This window comes from Etheostoma cragini, chromosome 23 (assembly GCF_013103735.1).
Source record: "Etheostoma cragini isolate CJK2018 chromosome 23, CSU_Ecrag_1.0, whole genome shotgun sequence".
In the NCBI taxonomy this organism is placed as follows: domain Eukaryota; kingdom Metazoa; phylum Chordata; class Actinopteri; order Perciformes; family Percidae; genus Etheostoma; species Etheostoma cragini.
In genome coordinates this window covers 9986832-10004032 of record NC_048429.1, presented here as the reverse complement: position 1 = coordinate 10004032, position 17201 = coordinate 9986832, and the positions used below count along the sequence as shown (strand labels likewise).

General features: G+C 41.0%; 1 protein-coding gene and 1 long non-coding RNA gene across 6 annotated transcripts in view; both read left to right on the top strand.

Annotated features, from left to right (window-relative positions):
* The window catches only part of grm8a (glutamate receptor, metabotropic 8a), a 225965-nt gene that overhangs the window by 36408 nt on the left and 172356 nt on the right, over positions 1–17201 (top strand). The window lies entirely within an intron of this gene.
* On the top strand, positions 1967–6808 carry LOC117938407. The gene is made up of 3 exons (XR_004655377.1): positions 1967–1977; positions 3570–3571; positions 6712–6808. It is a non-coding gene; the product is annotated as an uncharacterized LOC117938407 (long non-coding RNA).

Below are 17201 nucleotides of genomic sequence, written 5' to 3'. Positions count from 1 at the left end.
CTTTTCCAATTGTAGACACATTTATTAGTTCGTGTTCAGTTTAGACGAGATTCATAATGGATCATTTCGGCACAAGTGCAGACACTTGGGTAAATGTCTCAGCACTATGGTATAAAAAATGTAAATGATACCAAGCAACACATGACAGTTATGGATGTGAGTGTCTGATCTGTTATGGATTTTTGTAATATCCCTTTCGAAGTATTTCCTTCTTTCTTTTTTTCTGGATTTCTTTCTCCCTGTCCCTGAAGCTGGCGAGTGCCTTTTGGGATGGCAAACTAGCTGAAAGCACAAAACGGCCACGTCATTGCATACAAATGTGTGTATCTTTGTATTGTTTGTTTCCTGACACGCCACACCACCTGGCACAGATAAAGATTTATCTAACACGGTGCGAACCCAGAGCGGTAAAGCGAGGCGGTCAGCCAGAAAAGGAAACAGAGATGCTGTCCCAAAAGGCAACAAAAGAAACGGTGATGTTTCAGAGCAGACAATCACTCGCTGAGGACTGGTGTGGAGGCCAACGTTTTTATTTTGCAGCCAATGGTGTCCTTTGATTTGTGCAGTCTGGCCAAAATTAATTTCTGCAGTACTTACTTGCAACTTAATTCTACCTGAGGTCGTCCTCACATGTCTTCCTGCGTACATATGTGTAAATTAATTGTATGTGTGTGTGTGTGTATAAAAGATAGGATATTTTCTGATGGGAAATCCCTGTGTGCTTTGAAAAGAGGAACCTGTCAACTGTCAGCCTGTGTTTTTTGCCTTAATGGCAATTCCTCCTGTCCATCAATGACTTGGTGTCTGCCCACCCTCTTAAAAACATACAGTACATTATATTCCCCTGCTCACTTTGTTTGCCTGTTTCTATAAGACACAATCTGCTCTGGGCCTCTTCAGTTGTCAATTCTTCAACAAATTCATCACTATTTGTGGCTTTTGTGACTCCCTTTCCCACTCGCGTTTTCTCCCCACCGGTTTGTGGAGTAGATTCTTCCGTCTGTTGCCACTAATCTAATTTTGTCTTCCTGTCTGTCAAATGTGCTATCCCTGTTTTAGTTCAGAACGTTTCAGTAAGTTGCTGACTGGCTCAGAAGTGTTTTAAAGTTTCTTGTTTAATATTTTTTATGCATGTCCACTTGGATTGCCTTCATGTCTCAACTGTATTTGCTTCTCTTTCGCGTTTGCTTTGCTTGTCATAAACTGGCAATGTCCTTCACCTAAAATTGAAATTGGCATGTCATCACAGGAAACATGCGTTTGTGATTTAAAATAAATAGATAGTAATAATAATAATCTTGCAATAGTATTTAATTACTAACAATAGACAGAATCCATGAACGTTATAGTAATGCATATGGTAATTACAGTTTCTGTTCAATTTAACTCTATCGTCCCAGTTGATCATAAACACTGCCCGTATACTGTACTGTAGTGTTATTTAATTTCTCATGCAATGAAATATATCAAATTTATTTTTTGGGGACTGTTTATTGATTTTTCAGTGGGCTAGGCTGTTTACTAAATTTGATGGATTGATAGGAGAATAGGTTACTCAGTTGGGAGATCACCATCAAACCTGCTGACACATATTCACGTCATCAACCTTAATGTGCAGAAAGAACAGTCGTCTCTTAATTTCTTCTTCTTTGATTAAATTAAGAGAACAGGTTTGTCTTATCTCCTTTGCTTTTCTTCTTCTTCAATAAACTGGTACCAGTGTCAATTCCCCCTGTGATATTAGATGTAGCACAGTTGTAACTTTTGGCTCTGCTTTGGATATTTTTCATCTCTTTTACCCTGAACAAACTTTGGTATTGAATTGTCGACCTTCACTTGCAGTGAGTGCCCTGATATTTGCACCCAGAACCGTATTTGACAATACGCCAAATAAAATTTTAAATCAAGTACATGGGGGAGCCCCCTTCTAATATTTGGCTGCTCTGGACTTCCTATCAAGTTAACTTAATACAAATTGTAGATTTGCATAAAGACACATTAATAAGACCACCAGAAATGACTACAACTGCCTTTATAATGCTTTGCTATGATGATGATGATGATGATGAAATGGTTGATGGAAATAGATGTTTCAACTTAATGATGATGTTGTTGGACTGGCATCTGCTTCCTCCTCTTGTTGGATATCTGGCAGTGCTAATGCAACACAGTCTTGCATCAACAATCCTTGCCAATGGCTGCTAATGCCATTTTAGCTTTTATCTGTTCATTGCCACGCCATCTCGTTTCTCCCTTGATCTCTGCATAGCAAGTAGCTGTTTATCAAACCAATCAAAGCCTCATTTAGACAAGGCAAGGCAGCTTTATTTGTGTAGCACATTTCAGCAACAGGGCAATTCAAAGTGCTTTACATTTAGAAAAAAAAGTTCAGTACGGTGTGTCTCTCTTCTCTCTTTTATGTTTACATTTTGGTTTTATGGATCAAGATTTGTAGGGCAGCTATCAGTCAGGATTTTTATGTTTAAAATCCACAACAGATTTTCAGAGGTCCCTACGACTATATGGAGTAAGGATGGCCAATATATCAATATTATATCAGTATAAAAAACTAGATATCGTTTTGGATTTTGGAGATAGTAATATGGTATAAGTGTTGTTTATTCCTGGTTTTACAGGCTGCATTCCAGTAAAGGGATGTTATTTTCTAATTAACCAGACTGTTCTAGCTGTACTATTATTTGCCTATAACCACTTAGTCAATGATGATTATTTATCAAAACTCTTTTGTAAATATTTTGTGAAAGCACCAATTGGCAACCCTACAATGTCATTGTATTATCAACATTGAGGTATTTAGTCAAGAATATCATATTTGATTTTCTAGCCCTTGTATGGTTATGTTGCACAGCAGCTCTGTTTGTCCCTGCAAATGTGGCCAAAAGTTTACATACAGAAGCTGCTGGGCCACCGGTGTCAGTGTCTACAGTTAAGCGTGTTTCCCCATGGGCTGAGAGGCTGCCGTGCCAGAAGGACGCCCGTGCTCCTGAAGCAGCACCTTAAGGTTTGAGTGAAGTTTGCTGCTGATCACATGGACAAACCCAAGGGCTTCTGGAGGAAGGTTCTGTGGTCAGATGAAACAAAAATCCAGCTATTTGGCCACAATGACCAGAAGTATGTTTGAAGGAGAAAAGGTGAGGCCTTTTAACCCCAAGAACACCATACCTACCGTCGAGCATGGTGGTGGTAGTATTATGTTCTGGGGCTGATCTGCTGCCAGTGTAACTGGTACTTTACAGAAAGTAAATGGACTCATGAAGAAGGAGGATTACTTTCAAATTCTTCAGGAAAATCTGAAACCATCAGCCTCACGGTTGGGCCTTAGATGCAGTTGGGTGTTTCAACAGGACAGTGACCCCAGACACCCATCAAGGTGGTAAAGGAATGGCTAAATCAGGCTAGAATTAAGGTTTTAGAATGGCCTTCCCAAAGTCCTTACTGGAACGCCATCTAAGAGACATCTGGAGACCCATAATAAAGACTCAAGTTTCAGTTTAGGTTTTTTGTGACTAAGAAGTATGGGCTCCAGTGATTCCCTCACAGAAAAATAGGAGTTGTATTAATTCTTGGAAAGTCAAACTGCCATGACACATATTCTTTAAAACTGTATGTAAACTTTTGGCCACGACTGTATATTCATGTCGGAAATGAATTGTCTAGTGTGTATGGACAGTTGTGTCTGTGTGTGCTGGATTTTCTATAAAAGTGTGTAAGTGTCTGTCTCTGAATTAATACTAGAGACTTGAGCTGAAGTGTGTGTGTGTGCGTGCATGTCTAGAGGCCACTCAATTAGCTAGGGCCTACATCAGATATGGGTACTGGAGCTCTGCCCTAAGAGCACCTATCAGGTAACACAAAAACACACATCCCATCAACCTGCCACTCACACACACAGCTACACATATACCCATCTTGCAGCTGAGCTGCTGGGGCTCGGCTAATTGTACATAGCTCATTGATTGCCTGGTAATCTGAGATGGGAAGTGTGTGGAAATCCATAGTGACTGGCCACAGGGAGATGGTGATGTGCCTGTGTGTGTGGCAGGGAGACCGATTTTTAGGACTTTGGACGTTGACAGAAGCAAGCCGTGTGTGTGTGTGTGTGTGTGTGTGAGAGTATGGGTGTGTGTCTATTACAGATTGATTTCAACTCTTGTTTATTTGCCATTTAGAAAGTCCGAAGAAGCTTGGTGTTCGCCTGCATCTTGTAAAGGCTGAAAACAGACAAGGCCGTGCGCAAGGATGCATGAAAACTATCATTAAAACTCTATCCCGTTGCACAATACTTACCAAAAAACCACAAAGTCTGTTCACGGACATTCACATTTTCAGTAAATCATTCAGCCCATTTTGTGAATGAATGGTTCAAATAAAACTACGGTAATGAGGTGGCAACAGCTTGAATCAGAAGACCATCTGGTGAAAATATGGTTGAGAAAATCAGTCAGCGTCTCATTTACTTTAACAACAGCTTTATGGCGTACTCATGCCCAGTTTAACTTCTGCAGTGGTCAACAAGGAAATGATCGAGTACGTACGGGTCAGCCCTCTGGTGTGAATTTATGGTTTTGTATTAATGTGACGTCAAATATAGTTAAAAACAAACCGTCTTCCTAACAGATTAACAAAGATTTTGCAGACTTTTTCTCAAAGAGTGAGAGTGAAAAACAGAGTAAGATGTTTGAAGTTGGTAGTAACTTGCTCAACACTTCAGCAGGCCACCTTATTGCCCTCATTGCAGTGTGGCACTGCCATCATGTACTACAGCTTTGACGTCATGGAGATGACCCTATTTTATCCCCAAGGGGAGTAAAATTTAGCCTGTCATGGGACTGAGTCTCAGCGGTATGCAAGTCTACTCATGTGAGAGCCCAGCTGAATTAGATGTTTGTTCCATTTAGAAATTTCTGTCACAGACTGTTTTGCCACATTTGCTTGGAACAAATCTGCATTTTTCCTGTCTCTAAAATGGCTTGTTAGCATTGGTGGTGCTCTTTAGTGAAACCAGCGGGTACCGATTCACTTACAACTCCCCCGCTTCTCTCTCTGCATTGTATGAATCTGTCCATGGTGCTTGTTTTTGATAGCATAAAAGCTGCTTGAGGGAACTTCCTCCTTCCTGTTTGGTGACACAGTGAAAACATTCACAGCAGCACACGTGCACGCACACATCTACCTACCACCAGGAGTTCAGAGAGACTGATAAAAGAGTCTCTTTGTCTAAGTATCTGGAAGTGTGTAGCCTATGTACAACGAGTGTGTTTGTGTGTGTGTGTGTGTGTGTGTTTGTGTGTGTGCGTGCGTGCGTGCGTGCGTGCTCATAGGAACAAGGGATTGGAATGAATGGAGGGGATGATGAGTAGCATTTCTCTGTAGATTACAACAATAAAAAAAAAAATTAAAAAACTATTTTCTTTCTCTGTTATTCTCCCTGCAAGACGGAAACAGACTTTGAGGGTCAGCTGCGGAAGAGAGAGGCTGTGTGTGTGTTTGTGTCTGTCTGTGTGAAACATATTGCTTTTGCATATTGAGAAGTAAAAAGTTGCTCAAAGTCTCATGACTTTTTCAGTTTGACTCACAGATTGGAAATTCTTTATTTAAATACGCTATTTCAATATAATGACTGTGTGCGCGTCAAAAGACCAGAGTTCTAGCACTGCTTGCAAACAGCACACACAACTAAACACATTCATGCACATTGACTATTATCATAACAATCAATATGTTTCTATTATTAACCAGATGATCCATTTCTAAAGAAGACATTGACCCCATTTATCTCAGTCACACAGCTTAGGGACCTTTTTTCACTATGCAAAAGTGTGTGTGTGTGTGTGTGTGTGTGTGTGTGTGTGTGTGTGTGTGTGTGTCTGTGTGTCTGTGTGCGTGCAGGATGTGGTTCTCAATTTTAATCCATGCTGAGGCCTCTGTATATTTTGATTATTCTCTTGGTTACATACAAGCACCTGCACACACACACATGCACGTTTGGCCTTCAGTCTGAGGTGCACACACGGTTGTCTCAGAGGCTTTGATTACTTTCTCCTGTCTGTACCCGTCCTGTATGCTGGGGGTCGCGATACATGATCCCTGCCACCTAACCAAGCTTAAATCAATGCACGGATCACTGTGTGAGTGTAGGTGTGTATTAGGAAGAAAATATGCATCACAATGTTTCTAGGGTATGTTCACACACATATTCATAGACACACAATTACAACAGTTAAACGGACAGATAACAGGCTCTTAGTAAAACTTGTTGGGTGCAAGGAGGCAGTGGTGAAGTGGCTGCACATAGAGAATTAGAATGTAGAATTAGGTAGAATCCATGATGTATTGACAGTTTGGTAATGTTGAACAGGGGCCAAATGAACTTCTGCTGAGAGGAAACAATATATAAATATTCTCACATTGGACGTGCATTGTCACAACTGCAAATATATAGCAGCATTTTAAAATCACACGTCTTTAAATGATAATCAAGATCTGACAGTGTGTAGAGTAGGGGTGGGCGATATGGTCCGAAAAATTATATCAATATTTTTGGCGATTTTAACAATAATTAGACATTAGACTTTTTAGAAGTCTGAGTTACTATAATCACTGTAGATAATAATGTGCACAATGTTGATTAAAAACTGTTTTTATTTATTTTCTTTAAAATGTAAGTATTCAAGTAAAAACAATTCAAAGACTAGTAAAGGAACATTGAACTCTACTTAAACATTCAGTTGTACCTCTGCTGTAATGTAAATTGTGCAGCATGCAAGCAAGATTAAATCATAATAATCAACAAAGGGCTCCGTTCTGTAACATATTGCACACAACCATGTCCTTATTGGAAGCAGTCCTGGAGCTGGGATAGGGCAGTGTCAGGCCAGGTTTTGATAGTCCTTCTAGTAGGCTGTCCAGTCCTTCTGACCGGAATGCATGCTGGGATTAAGAGTAGTTGGATGTGAGCTGACTGAACACTGAACTTTGTCCTCCCCACTAGTAGCACCATCTACATACTGTAAAAAGCTGGGGAATACAGCCTTGTTAAAGCCAAACTTGTGCTAACGTTAGCCTCGGGGGCTACACAGACAGCAATGTGCTCTCTTTGTGGTAAATAAAATGTTCTGCATATTAGCGACAGGGCTTTCAGGTCAGGTGAGCAGTGCTTGTTATGCACAAAAAGGCACAGTCCTCCTCCATTGGCTTTGCCGGACTTCTTGTCTTGATCCTGCCGGTAGCTAGCTCGGCCCGCCAGCTGACAACAACAATCTACGGTGCGCCCGTTCATGCTATGTCTTCCGGGATGTTACGAGCCGCCTGGAAGGCTCTCGCAACGCCTGTGTTGCATCGCAGTCCTATATTGATTAGTTCAGTGTGGCTGTACTTGTTAGTAAGACCTTAAATATACACCGACGAGAGTTCCAGGAACTGCCGCACAATCCCGCCCCGCCGTCTTTGTCGTCCCTTTTACAACTCTACACTTCTAATGTTTTTTTCAAGGTTTTTTCGAAGTGATTTAAATACTCGATAATGTCAATTTACACTTTGTTATTGACGATATTCTTGTAGATGATATATGTTACTCAACCCTAGTGCAGGGGCAGATTAATAAATGCAGTACACGTTTTAAGAGCAAAGGACAGAATTGAGAATGAGAGCTGTTTAGAGGACACTAGAGGAACTGTGTCTCCAGATTATAGCAAGCAGCGGGGGTTTCCTTTGCTCGGTATCTTCAAAGTTGTGCTCTAGCTTTTGTCAGTTTCATCATGCTAACGTAAACTGAGAGCAGAATAAACAGCAGCACCTGGGTCTGAGTGTGTTCTTCAGAATGTATTGGAGGTTAGTGTGTTCTTGTTCTGCTATTCCTATGAGATCCAGTTTCAGACCTTTGAAAGAAATTGTGAAGAAGGGCTAAAAAAATAAGGGCTAATTTAATGCATTCAAAGTCATTTTGTCACAAATGTCTAAACATTTTGTTGTATTTTCCGCAAATCCCAGAATGAATCCCCTGAGACTAGATACTGGACTTTCTAGTAAAAACAGTTTTTCCAGTGCATGTCAGAGCCTCTTTGTCTTCTTAAGCCAAAACACAGCACATCTTGTGGTTGTATTTTATGTCTGAGTCTGAAATTTGTTGGAGATTTTTTTTTACATTAAAGGTGAATTTCTCCTTTCATTTTGGGCTTTGAGGCTTGTGAACTGTTATGAAATAAATTAGGGCTGAACGATTTTAGAAAATCTAATTGCGATTTGTTTTCACTTATATTGCGATTGCGATTTAATATGCAATTATTTTAAAAGTTATTTGTGTACTGTATTATTCTGCAAAGACAAGCAATAAATCATTGTATAGTGTGAACAACGCTAGATTAGATGGATTAAACAAACTTTTCTTTCTTGGAGGCCAGGGTTGTTTATGATGAAATTAAGGGATGGATGAATTTATATGTATGACATCTTTATTTAACTACTTCAATCACAATAGTATATTGAGCATGGCCAAGCCTGGTTTAAACATTCATATGAACGTCAGAAACAAATCACACAAACTAAACTTCAAAATGCAGAAATATAGATACAAATATGCGGCTGTACCACACCAGTAGTATTTATATTCTTCAATTATTGTTAACTGTAATAAACACATGTAAAAATGTCTTTAACTTTACGGCGTAAAGTAAAATAAGTAAAAATAAAGTGTGTGTATAGATGTATGTATGTATGTATGTATGTATGTATGTATACACATACATACATACATACATACAGAGTATTATTTTACAGCACACACAGAGGAGCTGTCCTCCAGCCCTAGCCGTGTGCCTGACAGTGTTAGCATTGCACTTGCTCAGAGAGGCTATCGTTACATTAGCACTAGCATGCTGCTGGTGGTCTTGCCGTGTGATTAACCGTACTAATAAAATCACTGAAACACTGCGGCCACGCTGCTGAGAAAGCTCCTCCAACATCATCTATCAGAGTCTGGTTGTTACCCCTCTCCGCGGCAGTCCCCACCGCTCCATATCTTTGTAATGGAGCTAGCTAAGTGGAGCTAACCGCTAATCAGGGCTAATCATTGCTAATCGAGCCTTCAGTTCTCCGTGCCTGTACCCATTAAATGCATGTATGGACTCAAACCGAAATAAAACCTTACATTTTATTTAAAAGGCTGTAAACATTTTAAACTACAAATTCAGAGTTGTTTGAAAGAAAGAAATCTGCTCAAGTTATCACCATAGACAGTTAAAGAAATGGACCAACAGATCCCAATGTTCTGGACGGAGACCAGTGAAGGACTTTAGAAGCACTTTTCCGGTGATGGCTGAGTGCTTTCAAAGCGGCGCCAAAATGAATAGCATTGGAATGCTAACAGCAGGGGAAGGCTTTGGCGCCATAGGAGCTACGCTTAGAGATGCGAGGCTTAGCACCTTGGTTATCACGCCAAGTTGATGCTTTCTGTGTGGAGTGCTAACTGATTTGCTGTCGCCAGTCACAAGACCAAATTGCAGCCCTTGCGATTTATGAAATCACGTTTTAACATATCGCAATGCAAATAATCGTTCGGCCCTAAAATGAATGCAATCCTGGAAGGTTGGCAGTACCAGGTTCTGTTTGTGCGTCGCTAGCAGAAGCACCAGAAGTAGAGGCACTGTTGATGTTTACATCCTGTCATGCCGATTGTAGAATGACTTTCCAACCTTGCTTGTTTGTGTTCTCACAGTACAGTCTTTTGGCAAAAGTTAGCGCATGAGAAGCATTTGATCCCCAGTAAACCCGTCCTGTTTCAGTGCCGTTGAGCAAAGAACTGAAATACCCGGTGGAGCTGGCTTAGTAGCCAACAGGGGAAGACCTCAGTTTGCCAAACATCACCATGTTTCTTGGTAAGGCTGTCAGGTTAAATGAAGGTGAAGCACTTTTTGGGTGTTTCTTCCCAGTTCCTGCTTTTGAGGATGTACTACTCTAACTCTCTCACATCCATATTTCAGTACCCTCCATCAAATATGAATGTGGTTTCTAGACATCATTACATGCCTACAAACAGACCCACCACCATTTTAGTGCCAAATCAGTGTCAACCTTTTCACCACGTGTTCACACCTCCAGCTCTCTGTGTAGAACTATGATTTTTGAATTTGAGGTTACAGAGAAGTAAAATGCACCTTTTTAATTTGGTTTAAATTCTGGTTTTTTGATCCCCTGTAGGAAGAGATTGTTTTAAAATCAAAGTGTTTTCACTTTCAACAAATGTATTGTGTTTAGAAAAGTTAGATGCACCCACATACCGCTATATCCTCGAGCCACTTTCCAACCATCCTCTCATACCCGTCCTCTATATTAACTCTCTACAATGGAAGGCCATTTATTCCTTTATTAAATTACACTCAATCAAATAAAACATTGTGACAGTAGACTGGCCTACACATCTCAACGTGAATGGCAGTTGCCAATAATTTCAGTGTCTCACCACCTTATCTGTTTCTGAATAAAAGGTGTTCTCATTTGATGCTGTTTGCTTTAATTAAACCCTTTTATTAGATGCCCACAAAAAACATAGTGAATTGTTTCCCACCCTCGCAATTTCTGTACAATATCCCTAGATGCCTGAGAACGATTCATTTATTTAACTTTTATTAGTTTTTTTCGGAACAAATTCAATTAAAAGTGCTTGAAAGCTTACACCACTCCAGAATGTTTGCCCACTTTTCAGTACCAATCTCTTGCCTGTATATCCTTTATTATGAAACCTGTTGTTTCCTATATCATTTTTGCTTTATCTAATATGCAATTAGATGTGTTCAGAATGGCACTGGCACATCGCTGCCAACGGTTTGCTGGCTCTCCATCTTCAATATGTCAGTACCAATCTTTTGCTATCCTTCTGAATGACTTTATTTTTTATACTTTTAACTAAATAAATATAAAACTAGGAAGGTTTACAGATTCAAAGCTGGCAAGTGTGTAACAACTCTGTGTTAGTCCAACTGTGCCAGCATAATTTTTCCATGATCTCTCTGTGAACTCATGAAAGAATTTGTTTTGCCTTCTCATTTCACATGATTTTGCCTGATATCTCTTCAGTGCCAATATATCACTGCTAATCCAGGGTTACTCTGAATGAAAGCACGTATGCACTGTTATTGCACGGCTGTAGTCTCATATTCAGTAATGAGACAGAATTTAGGTAACTTTGAAGTTGCCTGGGTGTATCTTCAGTCATAAGGACACGTGTAGCCCAGTGTCACTCTATATCAATAAAAAAAACCGGATAGGATCCGGTCATGTACAATCAATGCCGGATTGTTTTTCTAAAGTATTTGACCTCAGTTTATACTCTGAGCAGTACACACTGGATTGGACAACAAGGCAAAGGAGTCTAAAAGTGAAATGTCCAACTGAAGAAATAATGGTCCACTCATACATCTTGATATTCTAAACAGTTCACAGTATAGCACCCTCCAGTTATGAGGGACGGGGGATTGGAGTTGGAAGGAACATGTACAGGGACCTTCAGCTGAACTATGGCATTCCAACCAAGACGAATAGTCACAATCTATAACTTCCGGTAGCCACAATTTGATCCAACAAGACATTACTCGAGTTACTAATTGAGATGGAGACATTTTACCATTCATGCTGGCCCAGCCTCTCTGTTCCACCCTCCTCATCTCATTCACCCAAGCAGCGCTTCAGCCACGACTTTTCCCATTCACAATCTCACCCTCATTAATTTCCCGGATTCTCTCTGCCGACTCATCTCGAGGGAGCCCGCCACCGTCCAGGTTCCTTTTTCCACCAGGTGATTAAGATTCTATCTGGTGACTCTCAGGTGCTCTGCTGGAGAGAGCTCTGCAGGGCTGCTTCGCGGGATCCTGCTGTACATCTTGAGAAAGACCTCGGATCCTTGTACATTTTAATTCACGGTGTGGCAAAGTCTTTTCTGGTTCCACTTAGATAAATGGATGGATATGTTAATACTTTATTCATTCTTTTCTGAAATGTAGGCATAAGTTGAGCTACATGTAGGTTGCTGGCAAAATGCTTGATGACTAATTCCTTGCTTCGCTGCCTTTTACTTTTTTTTTTTAATTGAATTGCTCGGCATAGTCACAATTTGATACCAGATTTATATTTCCTGTGTGTGTCTGTGCATCACTGAGAGCCAACTGTCTACTCTCCGTGGTGTTCCCCTGTATCAGGTCTGCACTTCCTGTGCCAAGGGGATATCCAGCTTTTGCCAGCTCAGTGACCAGTCAGTTATTGGTCATTCACCACAGGGTTGTCCCTGTACTTGTAGGACACACACACACAAACACACACTCACTGTGTGGGGAAGCACTGTGGTTTTTGTCATGCTGCAGTGCGGTTGTTGTAGTCATAGTATGTGTCTTTGTTGGCGAGATTGCATCTACTATACTGCCACATTGTACTGGATGCATTGTAATTGTCCTTTCGTTAAGTCCGCTATCCGTTTGAGTGAGTTGTGTTTGTGCGTGCAGGGGACACACTGCACGCACAAACACTCGTAAAAAAACTTCTTCACAGCAATTTTAAATAAGAGAAAAATCCAATGCCAATATATTGTCTTCAGTACCACTGTCGTTGGCTGTATGAGGGGAAAAACAAACAAAACAAATAAAAAAAAAAGCCATACATGAGCCAATGCATCCTAATGTCTGCCCTGAGTAGCCAACACACACACACACACACACACACACGTATGTACACACTCATTCGCTCTCTCATTCCCTCTTGTCTGCCAGCTTGCTGGCAGAAGTGTTTGTCTGCAAAGGAAATAGAATTTGATGATGAAAGTACCCTTGGAGCAGACACAAACACTCACACTCACACACACACACACACACACACACACACACACACACACACACACACACACACACACACACACACACACACACACACACACACACAGCTCCTAAATTTCACTGACATGGCAATATGACAGAAAATGTGTTTTTCCTCAGCGTGGCAGCAGGCATCAGTGGCTGTGCTCTTGGGGAGATGAATGATGGAAGGGTAGAAGTGGTGGTGGAGAAGAGAGATGCTGCTATAATAGATATTGAAAGAGAGAGAGTGAGGGTAAGAGATATCAGTAAGAGGAATTTAGAGGGGGGGGAAGTGGAATGAATGGAGTGGTCCAACAGAAAAAGACCAGGAAGGGAAATTAGGAAGGTTGAGATGATTGAAAAATGTTTAAAGAAAAGGAGACATCTTGAAAGTGAGGAATAGAAAGAGGAAGAGGAGGTAATGAGAGTAGAAGGTGTGAGATAACATAGGTGGTTAAAGGGAAAAGCTCAAATGGAAGGGAGAGCTTTACAACTTACCCCAGAGTAACAAATGAAAAGAAATGCTTGGTTAGCACTCATCGCAAAGCTTGCTATCACACAATGTACTTAGAGTAAATGGACCGAAAACACAGTAAAAGGACAAAGTGTTCAAATGTTTTTTTGTCGCAAAAGGATGTGAGAATGCAGCATTGATTATGTTCGACAATCAAATGGCTACTGACCAAAATTTGACTTGAGAGTACCAGGAAAGTGCATTGAATGATAGGCTTGGATTTACTCTCCAAGTCACTCTGAATACAACACTCATGCCAAATCTTGTGTTTTGTGGGACAACATCGTCAGTCTTTGTTCATCACAAAAAAGACATATTTTTTTGTACTTTGCCGCCCTACTTCGGGATTCCACACCTTTTGTCAGGAAATATAAGCGAGCTTTTTGTGAAATGCTTAAACAACATTGTTGGTGCTCTTAACTCCCCACGGATTAGAACCCAAGATAAAACACTAGAATAAGGCTGGGTAATCCAAAAATAGCAACCCTCCAAGGTTACAATGAGACAGGCCCCCTGAGAGCTCAGATCACCAAGTGGTAATAACTTGTTGTGCCAAAGGCGGACTTCTTTCCTTCAGCTGGGGGATTACACCTCACATGTCAAGATCAAACTGTAAGTGGATAAGGTGACATCAGAGATGTGTAGAAGCGCAGCGCGGATTATTTAGGGCTCGAGTCATATGTAGCTCTAATTGCCACATATAAAACCTTCCCGAACCGATTTCAGTTCTGTTCATCATTTGGAGCTCTTTCCCTAAATAGTTCTTCACATTAAACTTTTCTATTTTGAACGATAATGGACAGTCGTCGTTTGCCTGTTAAGGTCGAGGAAATAAAAAAGGCCATTGTAGTGTAAGATGTTCTAAATTGTTAGCGATACCGGCGGGAGAGAAAGAATGGAAGGAAGCAAAGCTCTTTGGGCAAGAAGCGGTGGAGTCAGAGAGAGGCGAGAAGAAGGGAAACAGACACTAACCCAAAGAAAAAGATGGATGATGAAAGACAGTAGCACACAAACACACACACACACACACACACATACACAATGCAGGGGACAGGAGGTGTTATTTTGTACTCTATCATAACACTGTGTACTGGCCGCCGGCTCAGCCTAACTCTCCTCTGCCACATCTGTTTATCTTCTGTCTCTGCCCCTTAATCCCTCCTTCCATCTCTTCACCACCATATGCATCTCTTTTATCCACGCTTTTCTTTCTCTCCCCACCTGAATCCGTCTTTACTCACTGTTCCTTCTTCCGTCTTGACAGCCTCTATGGTCTTATCCCTTTAGCAATATATAACACTATCTAAACGCATAATTTGGACATTTTCAATAAATGTTCAAAATATCCTAATGTGCTATTGAGCTGTGGCTTCTTCCTGTGAGATAATCTGTATCACTTTGCCCGCATCTCCTTATTTGTAACTGCTATAGATTTACCATAATAAGGGAAATCAATAAGAGATAATTGCATTTACCTGGATTGACCTCATCACACAATGACTGCTTTATATGGCAGTTCACATCCTCCTTTCAAAGTGAGTATTAGGCGTTGCTGTCGGCCTTTTCATCATTAACAGTATCAGCAGGCGTGTTAACGTTGGCTCTTCCAATTATGAGTGTCCGCTTCAATTAGCTGAGACAGCACACTTATTGATCAGAGTCCGCCGGCTGTTTGCACTCAGACATCCAGCTCCTTTAGAGGTCATTCAACGAGCATCCCAGCAGCCGGAAATAAATACTCCCACACAGCTCGAGATCATTTTGGTTCATTAGTGTCACACTCCCCATCACAGACGATGAATTGTTATCAGGGTGAAGCAGTAGGGATGATCAGTACACCACAACTTTTGAACATGTCGGTCCTAATGATTATTTGATAGATAGAATATGTGATCCCTTAAAAGGATACGTTGCCAATAGTCAACCAACTTTGTATCATGATAATCTTGGTAGTAGTTTGGCTGAACCAAACCTTCAAATCCAAGATGACACATACTAGCTCATTTAATGTGTTTAAAAAAAAAAATTCATACAATCCAAATTTGGTTGGGAAAATCACCTACATTAATGTCCTATGCCAACCACAAACATCTATGTGATTATAGTGGGAGCAATAGTGTGTGGTTCCTCTTCCACATTTAATCTAGTGCCACCATCAGTTTGTCCAGTACTTACAGCTTAATAGGTGCGAAAGTAATACCATTATCATTGGGGGTAGGGGAAAAATACACAGACAGCAAGTATTGATCATTTATTATATAGATTGTACATGAGAATGTAACTTTTGGTACGACAATGATTAAATCAATTGTTTTTCAGTCTACTAGATGGTACAGTTGACGTTTTTTTTTCTGATGGTCGAAATCAGGAATTCAATTGCAATGTATCGCAGACTATTTCAATATGTTTAAAATATCATATCGTGACATAAGTATTGTGATAATGATGATTGACGCTACAGACTGTCCCCCTTTCCTCCACTATCTGCTACTTCTCTCCAGAGGTCAGTAACATCCTGCAATCCTCTCTAGATCAATAGGTCATGTCATTATGCTGCCGGTGGAGTTTCAACCACGACCTAGCACAACCTCCTAGGACAATCTCTGCACACTAATGAACACACACACACACACACACACACACACACCACACTCGCTGTGAAAGATCGTTTTTATTGTACATTTTCAAATGCATAATTGGATCTGCTGCATGTATTGATTGTGGAAGATGAGAAAAAATATATATAGGTAAGTAATTGGGGCAGTTGGCTGTCCAGCTGTACCTCTATGGACTTTTTACAATGGCTGCGGTTTGAAGCATTGACATCAAGTACACGTCTAGGAAGGGAGACACACTGTATACTTTTTTTCTTTTATGTTGGGCCTGGGTAGCTCAGTTACTACAGCAGGCGTCCCTATAAAGAGCAGCGGCTGCAGGCTCGACTCTCACCTGCAGCCCTTTGCTGCATGTCGTTCCCCCTCTCTATTCCCTTTCATGTCTTCAGATGTCTTGTCAAAATGAAGGCCTGAAAAGATACCCTAAGAAATCATCTTAAAAGAAGATTAGAAACGTCCATTCCTAGTTTCATGCTGGTTCTTGGATGAGGGAAGGAGACAGAGTTAGATAAATGGTCATGGACAGCCAGCAGCAGCGTGGGAGACACAGAAGCCCTGCGTGATGCACCACTGTGTGTGTTGTGGGCCAGCCGAGGATGTTTTGCTTTTTAAAAGGTGTTTCAGTCTGCTTCCTGGAGCAGAGTGAGGTTAGAGGGGTTTCTGTCGGGAGAATCACCAGTCAGGCTGAATTAATGGCCCCTGACGGGGAAGAAAGAGCCTGAGAGGTGTTGCGAGTGGTTGAAAAGGGATAGCGGGAGGGGGGCATGAGAGGCAGAAAAGGGAGGGAGGGGTGGCCGCTTTGGTGAGGGATGTGGAGAGACAGGGCGTATGGATAGATAGATTGATGGAAAGATTATGAGTGCCAAAGGGGTTTGAGTTGGAAAGAGAAACAAAGGAAAGCTGGGATGGATAGAAAAAAATTGTGTAGGCAGAAGAGGAGGAGTTAGAGGATTTTTTGTGAGAGAAAGAAAGAAAGAAAGAGCGGAAGGGGTTAGGTTGGAAGTTTGTTTGCAGAGATGGATTAAGAGGATTTGTGTCAGAGAGACACGAAAGTTTCATTCATTGAAATTCCAAGAGTGATTTTGCATCTTGCAGCATCATGCCTCAGAAACAGCTGCCTGAAGAAACAGGACAGAACCCCCCCCCCCCACTGTGCTCCTCAGTTCACTTGACTACATCTCCAGGTGTTTGCCTGTAGTCTTAAAGTAGGGCTTT